Raw genomic sequence first — 19,748 nt, 5'->3', positions numbered from 1 at the left:
TATCACTTGAGATTGAAATCTGATCTGTCAGGAGATTCATCCAGATAGTTTTGACTCTTGTAGTGGTATGAAAATACAGGTCTAGCAGAAATAGTAGCATAAAGTGATTTGTGTTAAGCTTATAAAACATGTTCCATAGCATATTAAAGGATAATGATGGATAGGTGACTACTGTGAAACCTCTTATATTATTCTTGCTGGTTTCTCGGAAAGATGAAGAGAAGCAGCCAGTCCAGTGGTTGTGTTTAAGAGCTGGTAGCACAAAGATTTAGTGGTAGAGCTGAGTTTAATACCAATATCCTATAACCATTTCTACATTTTTACTTCTGCAACTGTATGTACTATTAACAACTAACAATTTTACAGTGCCTAAGACAACTTGGAAGTCAAATTTAAAACCTACAAATGAAGGAATGGGCAAAATCAGGCTGCCTCAACACCACAAATCATCAAGTATTTGTTGAATGTTATGAGGCACGCTGTACCACCTAAGCAACATGATGAAAAGGATACATTGATCTGGCTAACACAGTGACAGCAGCGTATCTAACATGGTAAAGGATGATTGTAAATGAAATCCCCAAATCCACCTTTGGAATTCAGGAAGCTTAAGCTGAAAAGTAAAACAATATTATTGCATGTTTTTGCTTTATTTCAGAGTATTATATCTGGCAATTCCTTTCCTTCAGTTTGAATTCGTTTCTCTGATTGTGTCTTGCTTGCTAATGTGATACCGCACTAATTTATATGGTAAGGCTCCAAGCTGCATTCTCTGTGATCCCGCAGCATCATTACAGCTCAAAACTGCTCATCATTATTCATGCTAAGAAAGAACATGGCATACCGATGATTCTTGGAAAAATTTTTTTATTACTACAAACTAAGAAAACGTGGCATTGTTAATCCTAAAATTCAGGAACTGTTGATGCAGGGCATGGATGTCCTTTATATTTCAATAAATTGAAGAACAATTGCTTCCTTTTTGGTTCATTTGCTTATATACTTGGTTTTCTGTATTAGAAATATACTAACTAATTTCACTGCAGGATTTTTAAAAGCTATGTTTATGGGGCTTTATGGGTTTTTTTTTTTTTTCGTGGCAACCATTCAGTTACAATTTTTAGATTAAAATCATCTTGAAAACTGCAGAAACATTTGTAAAACTCTATCCCAAATAGTAAGAACATCGCTGTTGAAAGAGAGGACACCAGAAAATCCAGAAAGAAACTTGACTTTAATAGTAATATATAAATGCCACCATAAAACTATGTGTATTATTAGGCAAGACACTTAATCTTTCTGAGCCTTAATTTGCTCACCCATAAAATTGGGTTAATAATTTATCTTCCCTGGCAATCTCACAGGGCTCTTGAAGGGCTAAATGACATAATGTGTATGAAAGAGCCTTGAAAACTATAAAATGCTTTATAAATTTAAGGTAATATTATCATTAATTATTTTTTGCTAAAGATAATGTTTTTTCCTTTGGTTAACTATAGTCTGTCTTTGTTGCTATGCAAATGCAGAAACATTTTAGTAATTCCCATTCTTCTCCAAGTGAGGGAAGTAAATACATTAATAAATAACAGCATGTTTTATGAAGTTGTGAGCATCTGTATCTTTATTAAGAAAAAACAACCACATGTGCTTAGCATTTGTCCATCAAACAGAATTATTCTAGAAGTACAATATAACTTTTTATTGAATTTCAGGCTGGGCCACAGGACTTCTTCTGGATTCATTTTCCCTCTTTCTATAATAAGCTTTCCAAATGTGTCAGATTATGCACAATGGCATAATACTGCTATTAATTTTGTTTTCCTATGGACTGACTTTTTGTTTGATGTTTGTTGTTTTAGAATTACTGTTTGCAAATAACAAAATCATAGAAAACATAACTGTAATATAACCAGTAATTTTATTTAAAGAGCATGGATTATTGGGTTGATAATCAAGGGTTCAATTATAATTTATTCACTTTTTCTTCTGCTCAGATTTGGTTGTTTGTAAAATCACGTGGAGTAATTATTACTATATCTTAGGGTGGTTTTTTTTATTTATTAAATGAGATAAGGTAGGTAACTTATCTGGCACATTGTAGGTTGCAAATGATTTTGGACACATTTCACTCATTGCCTTAAGAAGGTTTGCTTAAAATACACATTGCTTTCTGAGCCAAGACTTCTCCCCCCGATTTTCACTTTGGCATGGAAATATTATCAAATTACCTGTGGGGATGGGAATAATGATTTAAAATCAGTATATGTATTGATGAGAAGTGTTACATTAAAGAGAATTAGTATTAAATACCCAGAGAATTTAAAGAAAGTGAGCTCCAAAACATGAAAGAAGCTCAATACTTTTCAATTTATCTACAGAATCACCTTTCAGTTCATAATTTCTCTTAGAGAGTGCATTTCTTATTCATACTCTGATCCACTGATATGTTGATTACTTCCTTCTGCAATTATTAAATCATTCATATACTCATGTGCATGGACCCATGATAGTCAGTGAAGTCCCCACAAGTCTTGTTCAGTGTTAGGCAGTGAAGACAGCTGGATCATACCTGTTTATTTGACCATGATGTTGACTTCTCTTCTTTTCATGTATGGTTTTGTCAGAAATTTTGATTGTACTTATTCTGTTTTCACCCTGTTAGAAAATTAGAACCAGACCTGGGGGCTATGCAGCTTTGCCCTAAGAATTGAGGTGATTCACCCAGAAGAACTTAATGGGTTAACTGAATACAAATTGAATAAATTTTTCTCATTTAGCCAGAACATAATTTGACATATATCAGGTTAATTATAGAATGTTTACTTCATTTCTTCATGTGCGTACTTTCTTAGGCTACTTCAGTATTGAACACGTTTCAGATAATTTGAATATATAATTTATTGATTCAGAAGATTATGTTTTCAGAATAGTATGAAAAATGTTTTAATAATAGAGAAAAATCTAATATTTCAAAACAATTAAATGTAAGCACATTTTTAACGAAGTCATAGAAGGAAGTTTACCACTTTGTGAATATAGTGTCTCTCTCTCCCCCCCTTTTTTTTTTAAATAGAGGCTTCAAAAATTTTCATTTGGTCTGATTTATAGAATGGTCAAACTTGAACATTAAAGTCTATGTTCTGATAAGTGTAAAGCTTTATTCTGATTTTCTAATAAGTTCAACATCAGTTTATGAACCTAGGACTCTTTCATCTGCTTAACCTAGGACTCTTTCATCTGCTCTGTGAATAGATTGGGTAGTTTTAATGGCAAAGCAACCTCCTCTGGAGACACCTTCAAAGAGATTTTAGCATAGAGTCTGAAAGGATTTTTTTAAAGTAAATTGGATTTCTAAAATTGATAGTTGCTATTAAGTGTAAAGATGATGTAACTAATTTTAATTTATAATACGAAGGAGCTATTACAGAACATTAACATTTGAATGTTCATGTGTTTAAAAGTCTTCCAGTTGATGAGTATATGAATATATTAATTTCATATATTTCTATAATTTTTGAAATGGCCTATAATTTCACAAATGAAACTATAATCAACCATGTAATTTTTTAAAATATAAGAATATATTACTTCAATTTCTTTAAGTTGAAGTCCCTTCTGAGAAAAAAGATATACCATACATAAAAATATAATACCTGCACACATGACATCAGTGTCCATTTAAGACTGTTTCATGTGGATTTATTCTCAAGACTGTTATTCTAAAGATGATTGTAATAATGCATTTTTACTACTAACTATTACATTTAGACTGTGCATAACAGACTAGTAAGAAACAAATATATCTACTAAAAGTAAACCATGATTTTTCTTTACTCGCACCACAACACGTCTGACACGAAATACATAGGTTTTTTCTTATACCAACAAATTCTCCATCTCTCCAGACATCATCTGGGCTGCTACAATTCAATTATGACACTATAACAAGTTAGTACAGACCCCATAGATTGAGGTCTTAGTCCCATAAGACTGTATCCCATTTTAGATGCCAGTCACAAGTAGTGGATCCCCCAGGTACTGACACTTGTTGTCAACTTGGCTAAATATCGGGGTTTCCCATGTTTCCCTCCTCAGGTTGGATAATTTGCAGAAATGGCTCTCAGGACTCAGGGAAATTACTTATGTTTTCTCAGATTTTGATAAACAATATGACAATGAATACAAATGAGTAGCCAGAACAAGGCAAGGTCCAGAAGAGTTTTAAGCCAGGGGCTTCCATCTTTGGTGAGTTAGGATGTACCATCTTTCCCACACATGGCCAGAAGCTCACTGAACTTCATAGTTTATGGATTTTTATGGAGGATTCATCAGGGGGGATTGATCAATTATTAACTCAATCACCAACCCCTCTGCTCTCCCCAGAGGATTAGAGGTGGTGCTGAAATTTCCAAGCTTCTAATCAGAGCTTGATTGTTTTTTGTAACCAGCCCTCCTCTAGGTGCATACCTTGAACAAAAGATGCTCCCGCACCCCTATCACTCACGAGATTCCATGGGTTTTAGGAGCTCTGTGACAGGTATTGTCAGCAGAGACCAATATTTGTTTCTTACTTACTATGATTTAGTGAAGTATGTACAGTAAATATATGTGTATTTCCTTTTTTTTTTTAAGATTTATTTACTTATTTTAGAGAGAATGAGAGAAAGTGAGAGAGAGAGAGAGCACATCGTGAGCAGGGGGAGGGGCAAAGGGAGAGGGAGAGAAATCCTCCAACAGACTCCCACTGATCTCAGAGCCCAATGCTGGCAGATCCCAGGACCCTGAGATCATGACCTAAGCAGAAATCAAGAGTCCAACGCTCAACCTACTGAGCCACCCAGGTGCCCCCGTACTTTTTTTGTTGTTGTTCATTGAATAAAGGGAATATTTATGGATTGAAAATATAGGTGTATAACATAACAGCAAATGTGGTTTTAAATAGATTTCCATTAAAATTACTGAAAATTTATTTAAAGAGTTTTATTTTAAAAATATAGCATTATTTTGGCAACTACATATGTATAAGTGGCACATTTGGTTTGATAGAAATGATCAGTCTTTTTTATTAGTTTGAATACATTTGACTATAATTAATAGAAATCTTGACTCAAAAGTGGTTTCTATTCACCTTAATGCTTCTCCAACTTTCATGCACTTGAAAATGTCATGGAGATCTTGTTCAGCCCACACATATCTATAGGCAATACTTGAAGTTTCTGATTCAGTTGGTCTGGGATGGGACCCAGAATTTATATTTTTATTAATTTCTCAAGTGATGCTGATCTTGCTAACCATGGACCACACTAAAACGGCTCTAGCTTAAACAAAAAGATATGTTAAACAGTGTGAAGGTTGGTCACACTCCAAGACATAACTGAGTCCCAGGTTAGTTTGTTTGTATTTTCCTTGCATTTCTCTACTCTGTGCTCTACCAACACATGTTGGGTTTGTTCTCAAGCAAGCTTCCCTAGGGTCACTGTATGACTACAGAAAACAACTGAGGCAGAAAGCTTCCTTATTCAAATTCAGCAAAAAAGAGGGAAAGCTTTTCTTGAATCATGGAACACAAGGTCTTTTGTTAGAACTGATTAGACCAATATAGGCCATGCACCTATTCTGAAGGAATAAAAGTTGCCAGGGAATTACATGATCTGCTTGACTTATGCCAGTGTTCCTAGACTGAAATTACTGGTGAGGGGGTTAGGATTACCTTGACTGGCTCATACTAAGCAGGCTCATTTATGGAGCTATGGATAAGATCTGCTTTTCTAAGTCATAGGGTCTGCACTGAATGGGATAGACCATTGAACAAAATGAGGGTTCTTTTATGATAGTGGAAGAAAGGGGATGGCACTGGTCAGCCACTACTAGCAAACACTACTACCACTTTCAAATACTGACCAAGATGTGTTTACACATAAACCAATCCATAAAAAATGGAAGAAAACAGATGTGACCAATCATATCTGATTGGTAAAATAAATCTTTGATTAGATGTATTGTCTTTAAAATACATAGAATTTAAACTAAATTAAACTTTCTCTTTTATAGTTGTTTAGTGCACAGTACCCACTAACGTTTTTTTTCTTTACTACATTAACCAGTGGAATTAATTTGTCTCAACTATTTTTGAAACATAAAATATTTTGAGGTTGTCTTGTGTTCTTTCAAAATTAAGCTATATGATTTATTTATATTCCATTTTTAAAAAATAAGGTATAATCAATATATATTATACTCTAACACTGTATTAGTTTCAGGTTTATAACATAATGATTCTATATTTGAATATGTGATTAGATAGAGCAGTGGAGGAGGGTTTTTTAGTCAGAGAATCTTTAAGAATCATCTTCCTAGGTAGGAAACAGTCTCTATCCTAGTTTCAGTACATGATACTCAACATAGGGAAATACTGTAGGGTGCATATTTCCTTTTCTGTTCCCCTTGTACCTATATATACCAAGAGACTGGTAACGAACAAAAGAGCAAAATATACCTATTTAAATTTTTCTACCTGTAAAACCCCTGGGAAATTCTAAATGAGAACTATTTAATATTGTACTTTATAAAGCTATACTTCAATTTCATGCCCAAGTAGTGTCACTTTCATTTTTAGCTTGAAGCCATTGTAACTCGATGAAGAGACACATGGGATCACAAATTAGCTCCCCTGAGAAGATTTTCTATTTTTAGCCAGGGACTTCTGTAACTCAAAAAAAAAAAAAAAAAAATCAGATTTTTTTGGTAATATTTTCTGTCTTTCCTTTCTAAGAAAGGAGTTTTTTTGTTCATTCTTTGGAAGAATAGATTTTTTTTTCGTGCAAATGAATTTTTAATTAAATCTATTAAGTCAGCCATTTTCCCCTCCATTGGTTGTCAGATGATCTTTTATTGAAATATTTTCCTTTGTAGTTGTTAACTAGCTGGTCATTCCACTGCACCACTATTGATGTCATCTATGACGTCATGAAGGTGGCGGCATTAACATTGCAGCACACAAATCGGGCAGCTTCCAGGATCTCTTTAATGGTTCCAGAGAATTCTCTGTCTAAAAATCAGTGCCTCATCTGTCAGACAATGTTGACAATCTCATCAAAAGTGATATTTCCACTGGACTTAATGTTTTTCTGCTTCTTTCTGTCTCTTGGAGGTTCCTGGAGGGCTTTGATAATCAGGGCAGAGGCAGAAAGTACCACTTCAATCTGGGCCTGTTTATTCTGAATGGTCAGTTTCACTGTAATCCTCAGATCCTTCCAATCACTGGTTGCCTTGGAGGTGTCCTAACCAAACTTTTTTGGATACAGACCCAGGGAGCTGATCTTCCAGGCCAGGGCAGATGTGGCACTGACTTCCCCACCAATGCACCTCAGGTACCTCAGGTATAGACTTTGATCTCGTGAGGGTCAAACCTAGGCAGCATGGTGGAGGCAGTTGGTGTGAGATGAACCCAGATTTGGGAAGACAGTTGTACTTTCGTCTCCTCGGAGCTGAAGGCCAAAAATTTAGTCAATCATCTTGATTCACATAAAACTACTACGGCTTAAAAGGGTTTCAGAATTTAGCTTATAATTAAAGTATTCCCTCTTTTAGGCTCAAAACACATCAACAAGATAAATTAAGACAACTCCTTGTCACAAAGAATTCATAATCTCTAGAAGAAACATGTAAAAACAGACATTAACCCTGAAACCTGTCCAGTGATGACATAAGACTACTCTTTTTTGTTTTTGTTTTTTAGTTTTTAAATTTTTAAAATTTGAGTATAGTTGACACATGATCTTACATTAGTTTCAGGTGTACGACAGAGTGATTCAGCTATGCTATATGTTATGCTATGCTCACCACAAGCGTAGCTACCATCTGTCACCATACAACACTATTACAGTATCATTGACTATATTCCCTATGTTGTGCCTTTTATTCCTGTGACTTATTCATCCTATAACGGAAGCCTGTATCTCCCACTCCCCTTCACTCATTTTGTCCATCCTCCCACCTCCCTTCCCTCTGGCAATCATCAGTTTGTTCTCTGTATTTGTAGGTCTATTTCTGCTTTGTGTTTGTCTCTCCATTTGTTTTATCAGGTTCCATATATGAGTGAAACCATATGGTATTTGTTTTCTTAGTCTGACTCATTTCACTTAGCATAATATGCTCTTGGCCCATCCATGTTGTCCCAAATGTCAAGATCTCAACTTATTTTTACAACTGTGTTATATATATATATATACACACACATATATATATATATATATATGTATATATATATAACACATCTTTATCTAGTCATTTGGGTGGCTTCCATATCTTGCCTATTGTAAATAATGCTCCAGTAAACATAAGGGTGCATGTATCTTTTTGAATTAGTGGTTTTGCTTTCTTTGGGTAAATATCCACTGGTGGAATTATTGGGTCATATGATATTTCTACTTTTATTTTCTGAAGAAACTTCAAACTATTTTCAACAGTGGCTGTACAATTTACATCACCACTAGTGGTGCACAAGGGTTCCTTTTTCTTCACATCCGTGGCAACGATTGTTATTTCTTGTCTTGTTGATTTTAGTCATTCTGACAAGTTTAAGGTGACATCTTATTGTGGTCTTTGATTTGCATTTCTCTGATGATTAGTGATGTTGAGCATCTTTCAATGTATCGTTGGCCATGACTGTTCTTTATAAGAGACATATCTGAGAAGAGGCACTGGGAAGAAGCGGATCATGTAGTCTTCTTGTACAAATTGAAGTTTTAAAGGAGGTAAGCTTTTAGCTAAGTGAGAATGGTGGAGGATTTTGCTGCAGAGGCATACCAGGAAGGAGACAACATCCTACGTATATGCTCATCTTAATTTCCTCACTTGCTATTGCCATGTTAATACTATCTCTCTCATAAGTGTTATGAAATTAGAATAAAATGTAAATGTAAAACACTGTGCATAGCATATAGTAGGTGTCCAATAAATGTGAACTGTTTTTCCATTTATACTTAACTATAGTTCAGTAAATTAATGGAAAAAAATGTTCTTTTAAATAAAATTTTGCTGCTTAGTTAGTCTCTTTGTTAACATAAATTGGGTCTTTCCCGCTCCTTCTCTCCCTCTCTCTATCACTCAAAAATGAGATTTTAAACCAAGAGTTAAATCTTTAAACCAGGGAATGCATGAACCAACTACTAAGTTAATTCTCTCACATACAAAGGTTTAAATAAGAAATATATTCTCAAACTCCAGTTTATCTAAATTGCTTGCTTTGATGATAATGCAGATTCCTGGGCCCTGAAGAGTCTGTTTTTATAGGACTTGTCCTCAACCTGAGGATGTGTATTTTTAGTAGGTACTATAGGAGATTCTGATGCAGGTGCTCAGTGGGCAGTACTTAAAGAGAAACACACTGAATAGATTTTGCCTCATTTTTAGCACAAAGTACTGCATCAATCTGGAAAGTGAAGCATGATATGTCTAGCATAGTGTTTCATGGATGACATTCAATACAAAAATGGGCTAGAAACTAGAGTCTCTAGATTCACTTGATCCAGACTTATAGAAGGTGTAATTATTATTTTTTTCAGCATCATAGTTAGTACATGAGATAGTCATCTGTAAGAAGTAAGCCCCTCTGAAATTAGGTTATCTTTCCTGCCACCCATAACTTCATGTCACCATTCCTATTAATTCAAATGTTCAGAACAAACTGTACTTAAATAAACTATCTACTACCTGTTAATCAGGTATGGATAGTCAGTGAAGGTTTTAAAACTAACAGTTTCTCCCCTTTATAAACACACCTATGATCCTTCAGACTCTTCACCCCTAAAGAAAATTGCAGTATGTGCTCAAGACATGAACTAATGTTAATATGAACTTGAGTGGAGCATTAATTACAGGATAATTTATCCTCTAAAATTTTTCACTAAAGGAAAAAAAATACGTGATTTTTGGTTTTTTTTTTAATTCATGTGATATTTTTAAAACCACGGTTTGATTGATAGGAATACTTCAAAATGAAATCAAATTTTGTTTTTGTAACTTAAAAAAACCCATAATTCCTTTAACATATGTCCCAAGTAAATTTACTCTAAAAAGCAAAATATGCACTGAACAGGGTATTAATCCCATACGATAGTGTCATTTCAGCAAAATTTGACAGATTCACATATTCATTTTCTTTTCTTGGAAAATTGTTGTAAAATCATCTCATACATTAAAAGAATGATTCAGGAAATGTAGTCAATTATTTTTGATGCATTATTATTTAATATTAAAATCGTATTTACCTCTTCCTTTTCTTGAGATAATTTTTTTAGTAAATTATGGGGAGAATTTTAATTATTAAATTCAGTTAACTAAATTACTCAGACAGATAATTAATTACAGCCTTAATTCAATCCTTATATTCAAACTCCAAACAGATATTCAGTTGTGTTCCAAACTTGCTGACTCAGGGAATACAAAATTTAGATTATAATTATATCACAGTTTCACTGTATTCTCAGTGTAGAGAGAATTAGGATATGGCATGAAGGAAGTGAAACTCACTGTTTCCAGCCTAGGAATAGGGGTAATTAAGGGTGAGGTAGGTAAGTCCAATGCCTGAATCCAAATGTGTGGGAGGTGGGAAGGTGGGGAAGGAGAGGGTTAGAAATATTGAGATAATTATGAAAAGTTAGAGAACCACAGGCATAGTGACACACTTCACTGGTTTTGGGGGAGGGCTGGAAGCCTATCAAAGAACAATTCCAACATGACGTGGGTGTCTTGGTGATAGTAGGACAGGAACATGCTTAGATGAACCTGGGCCATTGTTCTTGGCTCCACTTGGCTTGCAAGTGGTATGTAAGCGACCACAAGTACCACTTGCCATATTAAGGAGCTGCAGAGGGATGACAAGTGGAATAGCAGAAGGTCAGATTCCAGTGAAAAACCCAAAATGGATCTAAATTTAGAGTCCAAAGGTCGAAGGTAAAGACCGTGTTCTCCAAGGAGAAGGACCACCTGAACTTTAGTTCCTAGTGGCAAACATAGCAGCCACTGCATATTGAGCCCTCATCTATCCTCTACCTCTACATGGTTATGAAAGTCACACATCCCCTTTGTTTTGAAGGGGGTTAAAAGAAAAGGGAAATGTGAAACCTTTATGCCTACAGAATCAAAAGATCCATCTGAAGAGAAATGTTTAAATACCAAAAAGGACTATACATTATACCATGTATAACAATTACATATTATAAATAGTATCTATTTCTTAAGTGTTACTTCATTTCTCTTTCAAATTTTTTTTTCTTTTTTAAGTTTTTATTTAAATTCCCATTAGGTAATATATAGTGTAATATTAGTTTCGGTAGTAGAATTTTGTGATGCATCACTTACATGCAACACATTTCTTAAGTGTTAATTTGACATATTTTTTAAATGTTTACTAGGTGCAAAGGCTAAGCACTGAGGATGAAAGCAATGGTGTGTTTAATTGAAATATATCAGAAAAACTTGATAAGTTATTTAATAGTTTTAATAAAGAATTGTGTAAAAAACACAATTAAATGGAAGTTTTATTTTCTGTTGAAATTATTTCTTCCTTCTGTTAGCCATGGTTATGGAAACTGCTATTTTCAACTCATAATACATGACAGATAGCATACTCCCAATGTTTTCCCTTACATTAAGCAATTGGATTTAGAAAAAAATTACACATAGATAAGGCCATTACTCCTCTTACTCTATTCTCAGCAATAGCCTAATAAAATCATGTATTTAGAGGAGGAATTCAAAATATAATTTTGATTAATTTTTACTCATGTTAAAAAAAATTTTACTCATGATAGCATATAACAATTTTTGGCAAAATGATAGGAAAAATAAATAAATGCTTATAAGCCATTGATATACAAGATTACTACAAACATCACAATATGCTTTGATTTTATGAGATCTTGTCCATGAAAAGATCTATGTACAAGAGTTCTTTAATGGTTTTAATAAATCTCTGCTTTAAAGATTTATTTATTTACTTATTTTAGAGAGGGAAAGAGAGGGAAAGGAAGAGTGCGAGCATGGGGAGGGGCAGAGGGAGAGGGAGAAGGAGGAAACAGACTCCCTGCTGAGTGCAGAGCCCTAGGAGGGGCTGGATCCCATGACCCAAGGTCCAGACCTGAGTCCAAACCAAGAGTCTGATGCTCAGCTGGCTGAGCCACCCAAGTGCCCCAATAAATCTCTGCTTTAAAAGTAACCCGTTCTAGGGGCACCTTGATAGCTCGGTGGATTAAGTCCTGGGATCAAGCCCTGTATCCAAGGAGTCTGCTTCTCCCTCTGCCTCTCCCCCTGGCTTGTGTTCTCTCTCTCACTCTCTCTCTCTCTCTCTCTCTCAAATAAATAAATAAAAGCTTAAAAATAATTTAAAAAATAAAAGTAACACATTCTAAACATGCTACAAAGACCTCTCTTTGCAATGGTTTAATTCTGTATTCTTTCAGGTATCTTTTCCTTTCCAAAAGGTGAAAGGTTTTTCAGGCTAGGCTATCCACTATCCCATCATTTAACCTTGTAACTTAAGTGTATGTTCATGGAATATATTTTTTAAGTACATGAATCTTTGTACAAAATCTTTGTATAAGATCCTTGTATAGGGGTGCCTGGGTGGCTCAGTTCTTAAGCGTCTGCCTTGGCTCAGGGCGCGATCCTAGAGTCCTGGGATCAAGCCCCACATCAGGCTCCTCCGCTGGGAGCCTGCTTCTTCCTCTCCCACTCCCCCTGCCTGTGTTCCCTCTCTCGCTGGCTGTCTCTCTGTCAAATAAATAAATAAAATCTTTAAAAAAAAAAATAAAATAAAATAAAATCCTTGTATAAAATATTTAAGTAAACATAATTTACATGAAACTGTAAACATTAATAGTGAACACAGAATATAATATTTGAAAAAGAAATATGGGTAACAAAATAGTTTCTTCCTACCTTTAATTAAAATGTGTTTCTTAATTTTCTTTGCTGTTTAAGTTTTCATATCTCTAAAGTAAAAGACCTATGATATTTTAACTAATTCAAGAGAAGAATAGGGCCTCTTGAGATTACTATTTGAAATATCCTGAGTAAAGAAAACAGCATAGTTTGCAATAATATAAATTTAGAGATTTTGCTTTTTTTTTGGCTTATGCACATGCATATTTTCTATAGAAAAGAGAATTAGGAATTTTAAAAAAGAGTACAAGAGTACAAGGAATTTTTAAAAGACTACATTGCCAGCTGAAATCAGTGTTACTGGAAATAACGACATTTTAATTGTGCTACTCTATTTAAAAATTCTATTTTTATTAAAAAAGGAAATTATATTTTGTTCTGAGGACTCATTAAATACTCCATAATAATGAGACTAAATAATCGTAAGTAAAGAGAGAGGGAAATATTTTAAAGTATTATAAAATGTTATAGAAGTGAAAGGCTTGACACTTGTTAAAATCATGTGCATGTTTCTTGGCTTAATTTGTTTCTTTGACTCAAGTAGCAAATTATGATGAACAATTTACCTACAATACTTCACTAACCTAACTGATAAGAAATTCAAAATACGACAGAATTGATGTTAAATATTTTGTATGGATTAAGCTTGAGTTAAAAAGAATGAAATACTGGCCATTTAGTAATTTCTCAAGCAAAATATTAGTTTTAATACAGGGGAAAATTTTAAAATAAAACACTGAAACTGTATTTTCTCTACTTATTCCCTATTCCCTTGGCTTAGCTCTAGGGCATGTGGATACATTAAGACACTTCTTAAAACTGAAATTCTGCACTGAGTGCACAAAACTAGCCATAACATCCATTTTAGCATAATCAAATGCAAATTTTAGCAACCATTTTCAGAGTAATACATGCACTCAAGGTTTTTCAACATGCTTTTAGATTTAATAGTTCTGAGATGTGAGCTATATATAAGAAAATTAATCTAAAGTATATTTTGAATTCCTCTTTTAAGTACCTGATTTTACTAGGTAATTAGAAGGGAATACAGAAGGATGTGATTTTATATGTCTAGAGTTTTCTTAATGCTTATTGCTTTATTTAAAAATATATGTGTATATTAGGAACCTTCAGCTTTCCATGCATTGTCCTTATGGATTGAGGAAATGGACTTCATATATACTTTCTCTCACAGATTCTATTTGTGCATTTGATGAAAATGTATTTATATATTAGCAAGATTTTGTGCTCAGTCTAAAAGAGTAAAAATTTCATGCTTATTCATTAGTGCTACTGTGTTCCCTTTTGTCCCCAGGGGGAGGGCTCTCTTTCCCATCAGACCTGGTCTCACCTTAGTATCCTTCTTAGAATTGCACCAAAATCAGAAGGTCATTATCAGTCGATAACTTGGGTTGGCATAGGTAATACATATTCCTACCCTGATCTTAAGAGAATTTTGTAGTCATACTAACTGCACTTACTGGTCCTTTGACACACACTATATATATGAATGTGGTATAAATGCATACACACATATGCATACATATAAATGTGTTTAAAATATTCAATACATATATAATGTATTCTAGAGTCCCTCAGTTAATATTCAAGTAAATTATAAAGAAAACAAAGTTAGAACCATGTGCTAAATACAGTATTATCCTAATATTATAATATAAAAGATTTCAGCTCTTGAAAATCAGATCCTGTGAGTATGGGTAATTTTTAAAAAGATTTTATTTATTTGAGAGAGAGAGAGAGAGAGTGAGCAGGGAGAGGGGCAGAGGGAGAGGGAGAGAAACTCAAGCAGACTCTATGCTGCACACAGAGACCAACGTGGGGCTCGATCTCAGGACCCTGAGATCATGATCTGAGCTGAAACCAAGAGTCGGTCACTCAACTGACTGAGCCACCCAGGTGCCATTAGGTAATTTTTTATTTAGACATGTTCCATTCCCAATCTTGTGATTTCAGCCTGTTCATGACTACAATGTACAGTAAGAATATAGTTAGAAACTCAAAGTAATTAAACCTAACACAAGGATTTCATTACATTAACAGCATTTCTATGACAATACAAACAATTTAAAAGTCATAAAACTTAGGTCAAAGGAAGTCTTAATTAGTTTGTTTTTCTGATCCCAAATTTCCTTTCTTTCTTCCCCCCCTCTTTTTTTTCTCTGAGAAGTGAGATTTTTTTCCTACAATGTACCCAGGTATAGAATAGCACTGGAACAGGTATAGTATGGCTGTATTGGAGATGAAGGTTTTAAATTCTTCATTCTTAGTCTGACTGACAAAATATCAAAAATATGCAAATGCAAAGCAAATGTAAGGTATTAAAAGTTGGGGGTATCTTACTCTTCTTTTAAGAAACATTTATATTGGGTGCCTGGATGGCTCAGTCAGTTAAGCATCTGTCTTCAGCTCAGGTCATGATCCCAGGGTCCTGGGATCGAATCTTACATCGGGGTTCCCTGCTCAGTGGGAAGTCTGCTTCTTTGCTTCTCGCCTGGCTCGTGCACATTCTCCCTCTCTCTCCCAAATAAATAAATAACATTTTTTAAAAAGGGGAAAAAAAGAAACATTTATATTGGGAAGGATCAAAAGTGACCTTTTCATGGAAATCCTTTTAAACATGTGTTGCCCTTACCTGTACCACAATATAATGCAATATGGACAATTATACTACTTTTGAGCTGGGTAACCTTAGTCAAGTTACCTCACTTTTAAAAATATCAGCTTTTTTCCATTAGTAAATTGGGAATAATAGTAGTATCTACCTCACAGATTTGTTGTGAGAATTAAGTGACAGAAGCTCTGTATATGCCACTGAGTTCCTGGCCCATAGTAAAGGGACTGAACATTTTAGACAATATTATTAGTATCATCAATACTGTTTCAATTATTAGGACTGTAGAGTCCAGTTTGACATTATTTATTAAGATGTGATTACTTTTATCACATGTTTATATTATGAAAGTGTGCAGATCACAATATAATTTTAAAGCCGACCCTAAGAGGCGTATTAATCATCAGGCACCACAACATTTTTGAAGCTAATCTCCAGAAGAGTCTTTTTAATTACAAAGTTTAGGGTGTTTGACCAAGCTAATCTCTTTTTCCATTTTTAACTTCATACCATCTGCTGCGCTAAACAAGTAAAATGGCAGTGCATTTGAAGATTAGGGGTGTGCACACATTACCATTCCCAGTGAAATACGTAGAGCAGAAGAGAATGGCATCTGAAAATTAACTCTAGTGTCTGTCTTACTTCAAGTATGGAGTGTAAAGTGATAAAGTTAACTGTCTTTAATATTTCAGGTGATGAAGACAGGCATGTTTTGGTCTCTACCATTGACCCTCAGAATCTGGCAGGCCGTGTTATCTAACATCAGTAGATTAAATATAAGTTACAGTGTGGTTACAGCTCAATCATTTCCTACTTGTAGATCACCACAGGAAGCCTTAGTTCGTGGAGGAAAAGGGACTAAAAAGAATATTTCTATTTCATATACTCCCTAAGAAACCTATAAGGTTTTTAAAAAGTCAATTTACTCTTTTCAAGTTCCTATTTAAATAGAGCTATTTTAAAATCTATTGTTCTATATAATATATAATTTTTGTTTGTTTTCTAATGGCTAATTTAAGACTAGCTATTTATCATGTTGACAAGTTGCTATCATAGTACTGTCAACATAATATAAATGCTCTTTCTAATTCAAGTTCAAATGCTAATCATACTGAGTATAGGCTAGCAATTATGTATCAGCGAATGGAATGCAACATAGTTTATTTGGTATCTATTTTGAGACACCACTGTGAGGCAGGATGAAGTTTTAGAAATGAATAATCCATATCCCCTTCCTTCCAAAAGCTGTTTCAAGAAGTCTTTCTCATGTCTACAGGAACATTTTCATCAGTGTTTAAACAAGCTGTCATCACCTCTATCAGTTAATAACAGCAACAATAAAAACAATAAAAAACTCTCTTGACCCATCACTGCCCATTTCTCTGCACTTTTGAGTAGTAAAACTCATCAAAAGAAATTTATATGCACTTTATTGCCAATACTTCTTCCATTTTTTCTTGCATTCATCCCAGTTAGAGTTTGACTTAACATACCCACACCACTGAGCAATCTTAAATTCACCAAGAATTCCCACATTCCTAGAATCAATGGTCAATTGATTCATTTCAGTTCTAATAATATATTTTTCCATTTATTAAAGGCTTATTAATGCTTCAAAGAAAAGGAAATGATCAAAAGTGCCAAATGATATGATTTAAGCTTACAATTTGATTTTCCCAGAAGAAAGGAAAATATTTCTTCCAGTTCATAAAACAGAGTCCTTCACATCACTGTGATTGGGTCAAATTAAGTCCTATGTATTTTCTCTTGATGATAGTAATTTTGACGTGGTGACCACCAGTTATCCTAAAACCTTGGTCCTTAACCCAGTTATTTGCAAGGTAATATAATGGTGTCGGTTTATCAAAATCTATTCTTAGGAGTAGGAAATTTTTTAAAAATATTCATGAACCATATGATGTATGGTTGAATAGTTGATCAAAATTAGGATTCTGTTAGAAAGAAGACATGGGGGAATAAGGGAATGGTCAGTAGGGAGTGATTTCTACAAGTAGTTTTAAATTCATTTTCACTTTTTTTGGTGAGGATTGTATCATGTAGAAGTATGTCAGATCTTGGCCACTCATACAACCCTATAGCTAATAAAAATATAATGAAATATTTATTATAATGTTGCATTTCATCATATTTAATTTTTTCTTCTTTATTTTGTGCTACACAGAATTTTGCCTGGTACACATGTTCTTTTTGTCTCAAATATTCTTCTAGACCCACTTTGCCTTATTTTTACTTTATACACTAACACATTCATTCATTATTCTTTCAAGGTTTCATTAAACATTGACTTCTGTGCCAAGCACCTTGCTCCATTTAATAAATAAGCTAAAGCCTGCTTAGAACCTTCACTTCAAGAAAGTCTTTCCTACTATCTCCTAGGCATATAATCTCATAACAACCTGTATATCTTCATAGAACCATTGCATGATTGTGATTATTAATCTTTGATGGATTTTCCCACTAGAATGTAAGCATGGTGATTATGAATTCTTACCACTCTATTACCAGTACGTAGTCATACTAGTTTCCTAGGGCTATTGTAACAAGTCATCACAAACTGGGTGGCATAAAACAATAGAAATTCATTGACTTACAGTTCTTAAGACTAGAAGTCCAAAAGCAAGGTGTCAATAGGGCCATGCTCTCTGAAGGACTGAGAGGGAGACCTTTACTTATCTCTTCACAGCTTCTTGTCATTACTGGCAGTTCTTGGTGTACCTTGGCTTATAGGTGCATCTCTGCCTCTGTCATCACATGGCATTTTCCCTGTAAGTCTTTGTTTCCAAATTACACTTATGAGGATACCAATCACTGGACTCCTACTAATCCAGTGTGACCTGATTTCCAAAGACTCAATTTCCAAATAAGGTCTCATTCACAAGTACTGGTGGTTAGGACTTAGACATATATTTTTAGGGAACATAAATCAACCCAATATACTATAGTGTCCGGAATATTCTAGGAACTCAGAAAATATTGTTGACTAACTGATGGAATGATTGCCCCATCCCCCATGTATACTGAAGTATATAGTCACTTACTACATAACCTGAAATATTGCAATGTCATAAGGGGAAGATATTTTACTATTTGTTTTTAATGGCAACTTAATTCTTTTATGATTTATGCTAAAATATGTTTATTCAGCCTGTATTTGTACATATATGATGGAGAATTTATTACTTTGGGAATGTTTATTTTATTTTTACTAGTTGGTCAGCTGTTAATGTAATAATTATATCCATAATTATATATGCATATAATTAATGCACATGCATATAAGTGTAAGCATTTTTTTTCTATTTTAAAATACTACTTTGATCATTGTGTTGAGAAGTGACTGCAGTGCTGAAAAGGTCAAAACAAGTTCAGTCTGTTGCATTTATCCACATGAGAGATGAAGGTGACTTGTACCAAGGTAATAGTCTTAGAAATGGTGAGAAGTGGCGAGTTTGTGCATACAACTAAAGATGTTGATGAATAGGAGGTAAAGTTAGAAAGAATTCTCAAGGATGACACTAGATACTTTGTTTTAGCAAGAGCAATGATGAAGTTGTCATTTATTTAGGAGAGGAATTATTTAGAATGATTATGTTTTGGGCATGAAAATTAAGAGTTTAATTTTGAATTTATTGAGTTTAGGATTTATTAGACTGCCAAGTAAAGATGTCCAGAAGATAGTTAAGTATTGTGGCGTAAGTTCAGCAAAGAAATCCAGGCTGAAGATAATAAACTTGTGAGTCATCGTAAAGAATGGCATTTAAAGCTGTGAAGCTGGATGAAGTATTGAGGTTAATGTCCACGGGGGTGGGGGGGCGGAGAGTAAAGGTCAACACTAAGACTTGAATCATTGCACTGCTTAGAGATTGCGGGATGAGGACAAGCAAACAAATGAAACTAATGAATGAGACCAAGAACAAGCAGCCAGTAAGTAGGAGAATAAGGAAAGTATGGTGTCCTGCAAGTCAAACTCACTTTGCACCTTGTAGTTTCTTCAAGAATTTTCATACAACTTCAGTTATAGACTCACCCTCATCTTTAACCTTTTTTGATGGTCTCTCATTTTCATTGTCCTTCTTAAATTTTAGTATCCAAAATTAAACAGTGTTCCAAATTCATTTTGACAGTGCAGAGTGTAGTGAGCTTATCAATT

At 34.2% G+C, this 19,748-nt stretch overlaps 1 protein-coding gene and 1 pseudogene across 1 annotated transcript in view; one reads left to right on the top strand and one right to left on the bottom strand.

Annotated features, from left to right (window-relative positions):
- Nucleotides 1–19,748, top strand: part of BRINP3 (BMP/retinoic acid inducible neural specific 3) — a 376,973-nt gene that overhangs the window by 69,895 nt on the left and 287,330 nt on the right. The window lies entirely within an intron of this gene.
- Nucleotides 6,916–7,420, bottom strand: LOC123800148 (large ribosomal subunit protein uL11 pseudogene; annotated as a pseudogene).

This window comes from Ursus americanus, chromosome 2 (genome assembly GCF_024610735.1).
Source record: "Ursus americanus isolate L20-20 chromosome 2, mUrsAme1.1.p, whole genome shotgun sequence".
NCBI classification, from domain to species: domain Eukaryota; kingdom Metazoa; phylum Chordata; class Mammalia; order Carnivora; family Ursidae; genus Ursus; species Ursus americanus.
Note: the sequence above shows the minus strand (reverse complement) of the source record. Positions and strands in the feature narration are given on the sequence as shown.